The sequence below is a fragment of the Furipterus horrens genome, unplaced genomic scaffold, assembly GCF_987537825.1.
Source record: "Furipterus horrens unplaced genomic scaffold, mFurHor1.1.pri manual_scaffold_3, whole genome shotgun sequence".
Classification (NCBI taxonomy): Eukaryota; Metazoa; Chordata; class Mammalia; order Chiroptera; family Furipteridae; genus Furipterus; species Furipterus horrens.
The window spans coordinates 51,781,043-51,792,494 of NW_028327173.1; positions in this window are offsets into that span (position 1 = coordinate 51,781,043).

Below are 11,452 nucleotides of genomic sequence, written 5' to 3' on the forward strand. Positions count from 1 at the left end.
AGCCCCTTTTACTCACCTTTACACTGATGCACCAAATGTGTTGCATTTCAGATCTTTTGTGTAACACTTTCCTTCTCTCAGCGTTTTTATTCACTCTATTTTAAGTGTTCTGTTTTGTAGCTATTTACATTGCAAACCAGTAATTTTGGGGATCTGAGGGTTCACACAAGCAAGACACCAGCAGTTGGATTCTATTTGGCACTATGAATTTCTGAATTTTGGTCACCACTACCCTCTAGTGTTCAAAAGTCTAATAACATGCTGTACACTAAGAATTTCTGAAAGACCAAAACAGTCTTTGCTTAAGAACCTGCGATCTTTCCTGGGGTTTTACTCATTAATGTATAACTCTTGTCATTTTGTTTTCCTTTGAGAGCACAAACTGGCATGTCTTATTAATCAATAAACCAGTGGAAGATTAAAGTTATAGAGTCAGATCATTGAAAGAGTTCATATTCAGATGTTTTTTAAAAATATTTAAAGTATATTTTAACCTTTTATATGTTTTAACTAAATTTTTGCCCTAGAAGTGATTTTAATTCACATATTTAATTGCACTCCTCTGTATCTTACATTTTAAAATTCATGACAATTAATATTCAATTTATTCTGCTATTTACCTTCTACTGAACTTTATTAAGAAATCTTAACATAGAAATGGATAAAACAAAACAAGATTAATAACTAGTTTAACATAATCAGGCCCTTGATTACCTCATTTTGGGTGAAAACTACCTGCCATTCTTACTCCATGGAGTCAACTGGTAATTTCAGCATATTTTTTAGTCGTTCATTCATTCAATAAATATTTATTGAGCACACACTTTATATCAGACACTGTACAAGTCTGTTAGGGATACAGAAAAACACAAAAAATCCTATGCATTTATGGAGTTTATATTTCAGTGCAAAACTCTTGATATTTTTAATCCAACATCAAGAATGTTAACCTCAGTGGTTTCGTACTTGGCTGTGGGGGCAGGATCGCAAATGAAATCCAATCTTAAAAACTGTATAGCTTTTATGAAAATTTAGATAAAATATGTAGTTTTCATGATCAAATGGGACTTATCTCAGGAACCCAAGGTAAACTGAACACATAAATATCAATTGATATAATCACCACCTTAATGAAATATAGAAGATACTCCAAAGTCTGGTAAACCAAACATCTGGGTACACTGAGTCTCTTTGAATTGATTGCCTCTTCTTCAAATTTTCCTTCCTATTTCTTTACATGCTTCGTAATTTTTAATTGAAAACTGATCATTGTAGTTAATATACTGTAGTGACTGTGGATTCCATTGTTTTCTTCTGAAAGGCTACTGATTGGGGGGTTCTGTTAGGCAATTAACTTGCCTGGATTCAAACCGCCAACATTTCCTCTCCCGTGGCATGCAGCTGCTGCTACTACTTCTGCTCTGTTCTCAGGGTTTCTCAGGGCTGCTCTACAGCCAGGTCCCCTGTGATTTGATCTACTCTATCACTACTAGCTTGTTGGTCAATGACTGATGGGGACCACCCTCTCTGGGGTTTCATTGATTAGGGGGATTCTCCCAACAAGAGCATTCATTCCACTTCATACTCTGGCTTCTGCACCTTCTGGCTTCCACTGTGCTGGGGACAAAAGGGTCATATGAGCACTTGGGCTCAGCACACCTTGGGCGCTGGAAGACCAGGGCCAGGCTGCAGTTTGGGAGTGAGGGGAGCCACCCTCATCTGAACTGATGTCTGGCACATCATCTGACTGTCAGAGCTCTCCACATCTGGCTGCAGATGCTCTCTGGCTTCGGCAAGGCTGTTTTTCCTTTGTTTCAGGTGAAAGACTAAATCTTGTCCTGAAGCAAAAGTTCCCTGCTTATTTCTCCACTTTTAATGTTTTGCATTCTTGAAATGGAAACTTAGATAAGGTTTAACTTTTTTTCGTAATATATTTCAAAGTTGCACATTCCCCACTAAGTACTGCTTTACCTGAATCCCAGATATTATCATTCATTCAAAATATTTTATATTTTCATTGTCATTTCTTCTTTGACCCATGATGTTTAATTCCAAACTTTTCCTTTCTAGTTTTGTCATTGATTTCTAGTTTAATTCCACTGTGGTCAGAAAATATATTTTGTGATAAACTCTTTGAGAATTGTTGTATGAATCAAGTACAGTGTCGTACTCCCCGTTAATTAGTTCCAGAACTCCTGACAAGTCCTGAGATCTAAGAGTACTGAACGATGAAGCATTTTCTCTTGCAGGGTGTTGCAGGGCGGCATCAACACTCATGTTGAGTTCTAGCAAGTGCTATGAGTCCTGAACAAGCACTGCGTGCTGAAGCTTTTTTAATTTTTATTTTTTTTTGCAAAATGCAATGAGTATAGGTTTTGACGAGTTCTGAAGCTGATGAGTACCAAGGTATGACAGTATGTGTAAATGTTCTATGTGCAGCTGTTGGGTGTAGTGTTTTATAATCATCAGGGCAAATTGGTTGTGTTGTTCAGATATTCTATATGCTTAACACTATTTTGTGTTTTTTCTTTTAGTTACTATTTAGTAATAATTTTTGAACATGAAACTATTTCTCCTTTCAGTTCTGTTTTTGCAGTTACGTAATTAGGTACTACAAGTTTGATTTCCTTACGTTAAAATTGTCCTATCATTTTGAAGTATACCTATGAATCTCTTTAATACTTAAGTGGAATAGTATATCCCTTTTATATTAATATTGTCACATTACATATTGGCTAATATTGGCATGGTAACTTTTCCATTTTATTTTTAACCTCTGATCTTCTGAATGTATGTCTTATAAAAGACATAATTGAGTTTAGAAATTGTATTTTAATCCTGCCTGATAGTCTATAACTTAATTGGATTGTGACCCACTTTTATTTAATTATTGATATGATTTAACTGCCATGATGTATTTCATCTATTTTTAAAACTTAAAAAAAACTCATAATCAAATTTTCACTCTTATTTTTCTCACCTGTTAACTATTGTGTTGTATAAATTAAAATGTTCCCTCGAGGGACTTCCAGCCAAGACAGAGGCCTAGATAGACACACTGCATCTCCCTCCACAACTAAGAAGGAATATAACTATCTCAAAACTAAAAACAACCAGAAGTTCCAGAAAATCGAGTTGCATGGAGTCCAACAAAGATATAAACAGCTAGACAGATGCTACAGCTCTAAGACACAGAGGCAAACACACACAGGAGCCTGTCAAGATGAGGAAACAGAGAAGTATGGCCCCAAAGAGGGAACGGATCAAGGTTCCGGTGGGAGAGCTAAGTGACAAGGAGATAGCCAACCTGACATATGCAGAGTTCAAATCACTGGTGATAAAGATGCTCACAGGCTTGATATTCTTAAGTATGGCAAATGCATAAGGGAAGAAGTGAAGGCTATGCTAAATGAAACAAAAGAAAATCCACACAAAACCAATGGTGAAGGGAAGGAAACCAGGGTTCAAATCAATTATTTGGAACATAAGGAAGAAAATAACAGTCAACCAATACAGAATGAGAAAACAAGAATTTAAAAAAATGAGAAGAGGCTTAGGAACTTCTGGGACAACTTTAAATATGCCAACATCCGAATCATAGGGGTGCCAGAAGAGGAAAAGCAGGAAATTGAAAGCTTATCTGAAAAAATAATGAAGGAAATCTTCCCAAATTTAACAAAGGAAATAGACATACAAGTCCAGGAAGCACAGAGTCCCAAACAAGCGAGGCCCAAAGAAGACCACGCCAAGATACATCATAATTAAAATGACAAAGGTTAATTTTAAAAGCAGCAAGAGAGTTGCCTACAAAGGGTTGCCTATAAGACTATCAGCTGATTTCTCAAAATAAACTTTGTAGGAAAGAAGGGACTGGCAAGAAGTATTCAATGTGATGAAAAGCAAGGACGTGCAACCAAGACTACCCTATCCAGCAAAGCTATCATTTAGAATGGAAGGGCAGATAAAGTGCTTTCCAAACAAGGTAAAGCTAAAGGAGTTTATCATCACAAAGCCATTATTATATGAAATGTTAAAGGGACTTACTTAAGAAAAAGATAAAAACTATTAACATTAAAATGACAACAAACTCACAACCATCAAATGAATCTAAAAAATAAAAACAAAAACTAAGCAAACCACCAGAACAAGAAGAGAATCGTAGGTATGGGGATCATTTGGAGGGTTATCATCTGGGAGGGGGAAGGGGAAGAAATGGGGAAATGTTGCAGGGACTAAGGATAATTGGTTGGTACAAAAATAAGACAGGGGGAAGTTAATAATAATAAAGGGTGAAGCCAAAGAACTTATATGCATGACCCATGGACATGAACTAAGGGGTTTGGGATTGCTGGAGGGAAGGGAGGTACTGGGAAGAAGGAAGCAAATGGAAAAGAAATTGGGACAACTGTAACAACATAGTCAATAAAATATACTTTAAAAAGAATGGCCTAGGAAGGAGGGAAGATGGCGGCGGAGTAAGTATCAGTGTTGTCTGCTTGCTCCTATCGTGGAAAGCTTGGGAGACAGACAGGGAGACGAGTGAGTACAAACTTCGGACAGCTCCAGTGGGGAAGGGAGAGCGAGAGTGGAGGGGAAAAGGGCAGAAGGCCCGCAGGGCTCTCGGGAGGAGTCGCTGGACCCACCAGGCCCCACACTCCTACCGGACCACACCCCAGAGGGACAGCTGCAGACTGGTTCACCACCCAGAATCTGCTTGGAGATTGCTGCCTACTGTGGGTGCAGCGAACAGCAGAGTCCCATAGGGAAACAATAGAAAGGTTTCCGTGAACCTGCCAGAGGTGCAGGACAGCGAGTGGCCCAGACTGTGGGAAACTATCATCTGAATCTGGGTGGAGATCCCCTGGACAGGCAGGTCTGGGCCTACGACCCCACACCCCGGGTGCGCGCATCACAGCACCCCTTAAAAGAGAGAAGAAGAACTGGGCCGGGAGAGCTGCATTAGAAACATGGTCTCGGTCAGAGCTCCAGACCGGTGGGCAGGGCGCGCAGGCGAACAGGGAGACAGCGAGTGACCCAGACTTTGGGAAGCTGTGTGAACTGAGACTGGTGGCAGCGGCACCACATACCAGGTGTGCGCATCCCTCGCAGCGCCACGGATCAGAAAAAAATGGAACTGGGATAGGAAAGCTGTGTCAGAAACACGGTCTCGGTCAAGGCCCAAAGCGGGCGGGCAGAGCGCACAAGCGAATGGAGAGGCGCTGCTGGCCAGGACGGACACAGCTCGGTGCTGTGGGTCGGAACAGAGACTTCTTGGGAGGAGGAGTGAAGGCAGAATCCAAGGCAGGGCGGGGACTGGGAACATGTGCACTGGCACACCAACAGAACAGGATTACTAGAGAAGCCTGGGGAACTGCTGGAGGGTGCCGAAGGACAAGTGGGGAGAGACCCGGCGCTGCGGCTCACAGTGGATAGTTACAGCAGGCCCCTGAATGAGAGAGAAGCAGCTGCAGAAACCAGCCAGAGCTCCTCAGAGCCAGCCAACCAGGAAAAAATTTGAAACTCACGGAATTTTGGCCAGGTGTGGATCCAGAAAAAGACTGCACACAAAGGCTGACCTGAGTAAAAACTTTTTTAATTTTAAATTTAAGTGAAAGCAAAAAAATTTTTTTAAAGGGGAATTTTTTTTTTCTCTTTAAACTATCTCTTTAATCTGTTTCATACCATCTCTCCCTCCCACACTTCATCTTTGTTTTGTTTAGCCTCCCTTTCACACTAAATATATAGCATACAACTACTATATAAATCTAATACTATACACTACCACTTTCTTAATCCTGCATTCTTCCCTTTTATTTTTATTTTTTAACATACAATGTAAATATTAGTCTTGCATAGTCTTGACACTACCTGCTACTATTACTACTCTATCATCCCCTCTTAAAAATCATCTTTCTTCATTAAAAACAACTCTTACCTATATCTCCTATAATAGTCCTAACCTCTCTACATTTATATTAATACTGACTCATTGGCTACCAATAGTGGGAGAGAGGCTGGGGGATATTTCTGAGGGTGAGGGTTTCTTGCTTGGGCTGTGTGTTCATGTTTTTAACAGCATCTCCACAAAACGGATTTCAAAGCAAAGGCCATAAAAAGAGACAAAAAAGGACATTTCATAATATTTAAGGGAACAATCCATAAAGAAGATATAACACTGATAAACATATATGCACCCAACATAGGAGCACCGAAATATATAAAGAAAATACTAGAAGATCACAAGAAGGATATTAACAGCAACACATTCATAGTAGGGAACTTTAACACTCCATTATCAACAATAGACAGATCCTCGAAGCAAAGACACACCAAGAATATACAGGCATTGAACAACACACTAAACCAAATGGACTTAACTGATATGTATAGAACTTTTCACCCCAAAGAAGAAAAATATACATTCTTTTCAAATGCACATGGGACATTTTCAAAGATAGACCACATGATAGAACACAAAACAAGCCTCAACAAATTCAAGAAAACTGAAATTATATCAAACACCGTTTCAGACCACAATGCCTTGAAACTAGAAATCAACCTCAAAGAAAAAGATCAAAGACATCCAAACTAATGGAGAATGAATAACATACTATTAAATAATGAATGGGTTAACAATGACATCAAAGAAGAAATCAAGAAGTTTCTGGAAACTAATGATAATGAACACACAACAGCCCAAAACCTATGGGATACAGCAAAAGCAGTCCTAAGAGGGAAGTTCATAGCAATACAGGCATATCTGAAAAGGACAGAAGAATCTCAAATAAAAAACCTAACCCTAAAGTTACAAGAACTGGAACAACAACAACAAACAAAGCCTAGGGCAAGTAGAAGGGAGGAAATCATCAAGATTAGAGCAAAATTAAATAACATAGCGACTAAAAAAAACAATTCAAAAAAGATCAATAAAACCAGGAGTTGGTTCTTTGAAAAAATAAATAAAATCGACAAACCATTAGCCAGGATCAAGAAAAAAAGAGAGAAAACCCAAATAAACAAAATCAGAAATGAAAGAGGAGAAATCACGACTGATACCAACAGAAATACAAAGAATTGTAAGAAATTACTACAAACAACTGTATGGCAAGAAATTCGAAAACCCAGAAAAAATGGACAAATTTCTAGAAACATATAATCTTCCAAAACTGAATCAAGAAGTAGAAAGTCTCAACAGACCAATAACAAAGAAGGAAATTGAAACAGTAATCAATAATCTCCCGGCACACAAAAGCTCTAGATCGGATGGCTTCACAAGAGAATTTTACAAAACATTTAGGGAAGAACTAACTCCTACCCTTATCAAATTATTCCAAAAAAATCCAAAAAGAGGGAAAAATCTCAAACTCATTCTATGAAACCAGTATTATCCTAATTCCAAAACCAGGTCAAGACATAACAAAGAAAGAAAACTATAGGCCAATATCACTGATAAACATAGATGCTAAAATCCTCAACAAAATATTGGCAAACAGGATCCAACAACACATTAAAAAGATCATACACCACGATCAGGTGGGATTCATCCCAGGGATGCAAGGATGGTTTAATACTCGCAAATCAATAAATATATCACCTAAACAAAATGAAAGACAAAAATCCCATGATCATATCATAGATGCAGAAAAAGCATTTGATGAAGTACAACACCCATTTATGATGAAAACACTCAGCAAAATGGGAATAGAGGGAGCATACCTTAACATAATTAAGGCTATATATGAGAAATCGGAAGCCAACATCATACTCAATGGACAAAAACTGAAAGCATTCCCCCTGAAATAAGTAACAAGACAAGGTTGTCCACTTTCTCCACTCCTATTCAACATAGTGTTGGAAGTCCTAGCCACAGCAATTAGACAAGAAATAAAAGGCATCCAAATTGGGAAAGAAGAAGTAAAACTATCATTATATGCAGATGACATGATAGTTTACATAGAAAACTGTATAAACTCCACTAAAAAACTACTCAATATAATAAGCGAATTTGGCAAAATAGCAGGGTACAAAATAAATATATAGAAATCTAAGGCATTTCTGTACACCAACAATAAAATATCAGAGACAGAAACAAAAAAGAAAATACCATTTACTATAGCAACAAGAAAAATAAAGTACCTAGGAGTAAACTTAACCAAAGAGATAAAAGACCTGTACTCTGAAAATTACATAACATTGAAGAAAGAAATTAAGGAAGATACAAATAAATGGAAACAAATATCACGTTCTTGGATGGGAAGAATCAACATCAAAATGGCCACACTACCCAAAGCAATCTACAGACTCAATGCAATCCCTATCAAAATACCAATGACATATTTCACAGACCTAGAACAAATACTCCAAAAATTCATATGGAGCCAAAAAAGACCCCAAATAGCCAAAGCAATCTTGAGACAGAAGAACACAGCATGAGGAATCACGATACCAGATATCAAACAATACTACAAAGCCACTGTGATCAAAACAGTCTGGTACTGGCAAAAGAACAAACATATAGATCAATGGAACAGAACAGAGAGTCCAGAAATAAACCCAGGACTATATGGTCAACTAATATTTAATAAAGGGGGAAGGAACATAAAATGGAATGAGAAGAGCCTCTTCAACAAATGGTGCTGGGAGAACTGGACAGGGACGTGCAAAAAAAATGAAACAAGACCACCAACTTACACCACACACGAGAATAAACTCGATAGATCAAAGATTTAAGCTGTGAAACCATAAAAGTCCTACAGGAAAACATAGGCAAGAAAATTTCAGATATACCATGTAACAATATCTTCACGGATGTATCTCCTAAGTCAAAAGAAATAAAGGGAAAAACAAACGGGACTACATCAAACTAAAGAGTTTCTGCTCAGCAAAAGAAAACATCAGAAAGTTGAAAAGGAAACCAACCATATGGGAAAACATATTTGCCAATGATACCTCCGACAAGGGGCTGATCTCCAAAATATAGAGCTTATACGACTCAACATCAAGAAAACAGACAACCCAATTAAAAAATGGGCAAAGGACCTGAACAAACACGTCTCCGAAGAGGACATACAGGTCCATAGACACATGAAAAAATGCTCAACATCACTAGCCATCAGAGATGCAAATAAAAACAAGATACCACTTTACACCTGTCAGAATGGCCACCATAAACAAATCAGCAAGTGCTGGCGAGGATGCAGACAAAAGGGAACCCTACTGCACTGTTGGTGGGAATGCAGACTGGTGCAGCCACTATGGAAAGCAGTATGGAATTACTCCAAAAAACTAAAAATGGAACTGCCTTTTGAACTAGTGATTCCACTGCTAGGATTATACCTGAAAAATCCTAAAACCCTAATTCAAAAGAACTTACGCACCCCTACGTTCATAGCAGCATTGTTTATAATAGCTAAGTGCTGGAAACAGCCTAAGTGCCCATCTGTAGATGAGTGGGTCAAAAAACTGTTGTACATTTACACAATGGAATACTATGCAGCAGAAAGAAAGAACTCCTGCCATTTGCGACAACATGGATGGAACTAGAGAGAATTATGCTTAGTGAAATAAGCCAGGCAAAGAAAGAAAAATACCATATCACCAAATACAGGAAACGAAGGAACACCACAAATAAATGAACTAAGCAGAACAAGGAGCAGAATAACTGTTATTAGGGGGGAGGGATAGAAGGGATATAAGTAAGGAAAGGGTTTAGTCAAGGAACGTGTATAAATGACTCATGGACATGGACGATGGGGAGAGATATGATTGTGGGAGAAAGGGTGGGATGGGTGGGGGGGAGCAAAGGGGAAAAAATGTGACAACTGTAATTGAAAAACAAATAAAATAAATAAATAAATGGCCTCATCAAACATTAATGGGAAGCCCTTGGAAAAAAAATATTTCTTCTGGAGACTTAATGTTTGATAACTGGTTTTAATGTCGGTCTGTCTTGCAAAGATATACAGAATAAAAACTCCACCAATCAAATGTTTTTCAGTAAAAATGAGCTTTTATTTCTTTAATACTGGGCAAAATACAACTGATCAAAACCTTGAGAAGTGTAGCAGCTGATGAACTAACTCCCTTGTCAAACATCACTTGCTAGCTATGACACGGTGTTCTAAGGGCTTGCAATACTGTGTAAAGACAAGGTCTACCAAAGAAATTCACTAATTCTTATGGCAACTGAGAGGTACCATGATGGCATCCATTCTGAATGGAGTTACAAAGTCCTAGTCTGAAAGTGATGATAGTGGGGCATGTGTAGGGCAGTCAAGTCATGGCCAACTTGTATGAGTCTATCAACAATAGTTCAGCATGGCTCATGTGACAGTGTGCAGGTTGTGTGCCCAGGCATATGAGATTTGGGATGAGGACGGATGAGAGGGTGAGGTATCAGTACTTAAAAAAAAAACCAAACCATGGCCTTTTTATGACATGTAAAAGGATTTTAGTTTAACCCAGAATGCCATAAGGACACTGAAAGAAACATGATTGTTATCATCGTTCCAATTTCAGTGATGAAAGAATCATTGCTTGTGGAACAAATTAACTTAGCAGAAAAAAACAAGATGGCGGAGGAGTAAGTGGAAGCTACACTAACTTCCTCCTAGAACTAGTCTGGATTTACAATGTAATTTTGGAGAAATCATCTGGAATAACGAACCGAACACCAGCTGGAGAGAAGTCTTATAACCACGGAGAGACAGAAAAGGCCGCTACATCACAACGTGACCGGTAGGGAGTGCGGAGACGTGGAAGGGCTGGCTGGGCTCCCACGGGTGGCAGCTGAAGGGGCTGAGAAACAGCTCAGCAGCCGGGGATTCCCCCTGAGAAGGGCAGGGTCTAAACCCCCAGCTGGGCTTCCCAGCCTACAGCGACAGAGTGGAAAGTAAAATAGTATCAGCTGTGAAAAGCGAAAAGCCACAGGCTTTCTTGCTAGCCGGAGAGAAACAGCAGGAGAAAAAGAGCTCTTAAGTGGATCACATACGAAAATATTTTGGCCACCACTTACCCTGGGCTCAAGCAGAGGGAAGGCAGAGAGGACTGGAGACACTTGGGGAGAATTTGGCACGGTGGCTTTGAGGGGAGAACTGGAGGAGCAGCTGACTGGGTCCCAGTGCTGACTCATCCCCAGTACTGCGGGTAGACCATTCCCCTCCAAGTGGCGTCAGCCTGAGGGGAAGCAAAAGCCCTGCCTACAGGAATTAAACTGCCACACCCACAGTCCTTAAGCCTGACAGCTAATCACAGATTGAATAGATTAACAATCAAAGAAGACAGACAACAGCAGTAGATCCCTGGAAGTCTCCAACAGGCTGCCTAGGGCCAGACTGGTACATGATCTGACGCCACCAGAGGCAGATCCAGGAAGTGCAGATCATTCCAAGAAGCACCAACAAACAATAGGAGTCAAAAAAATGGGGAGACAGAGAAACAACCTCCCATCAAA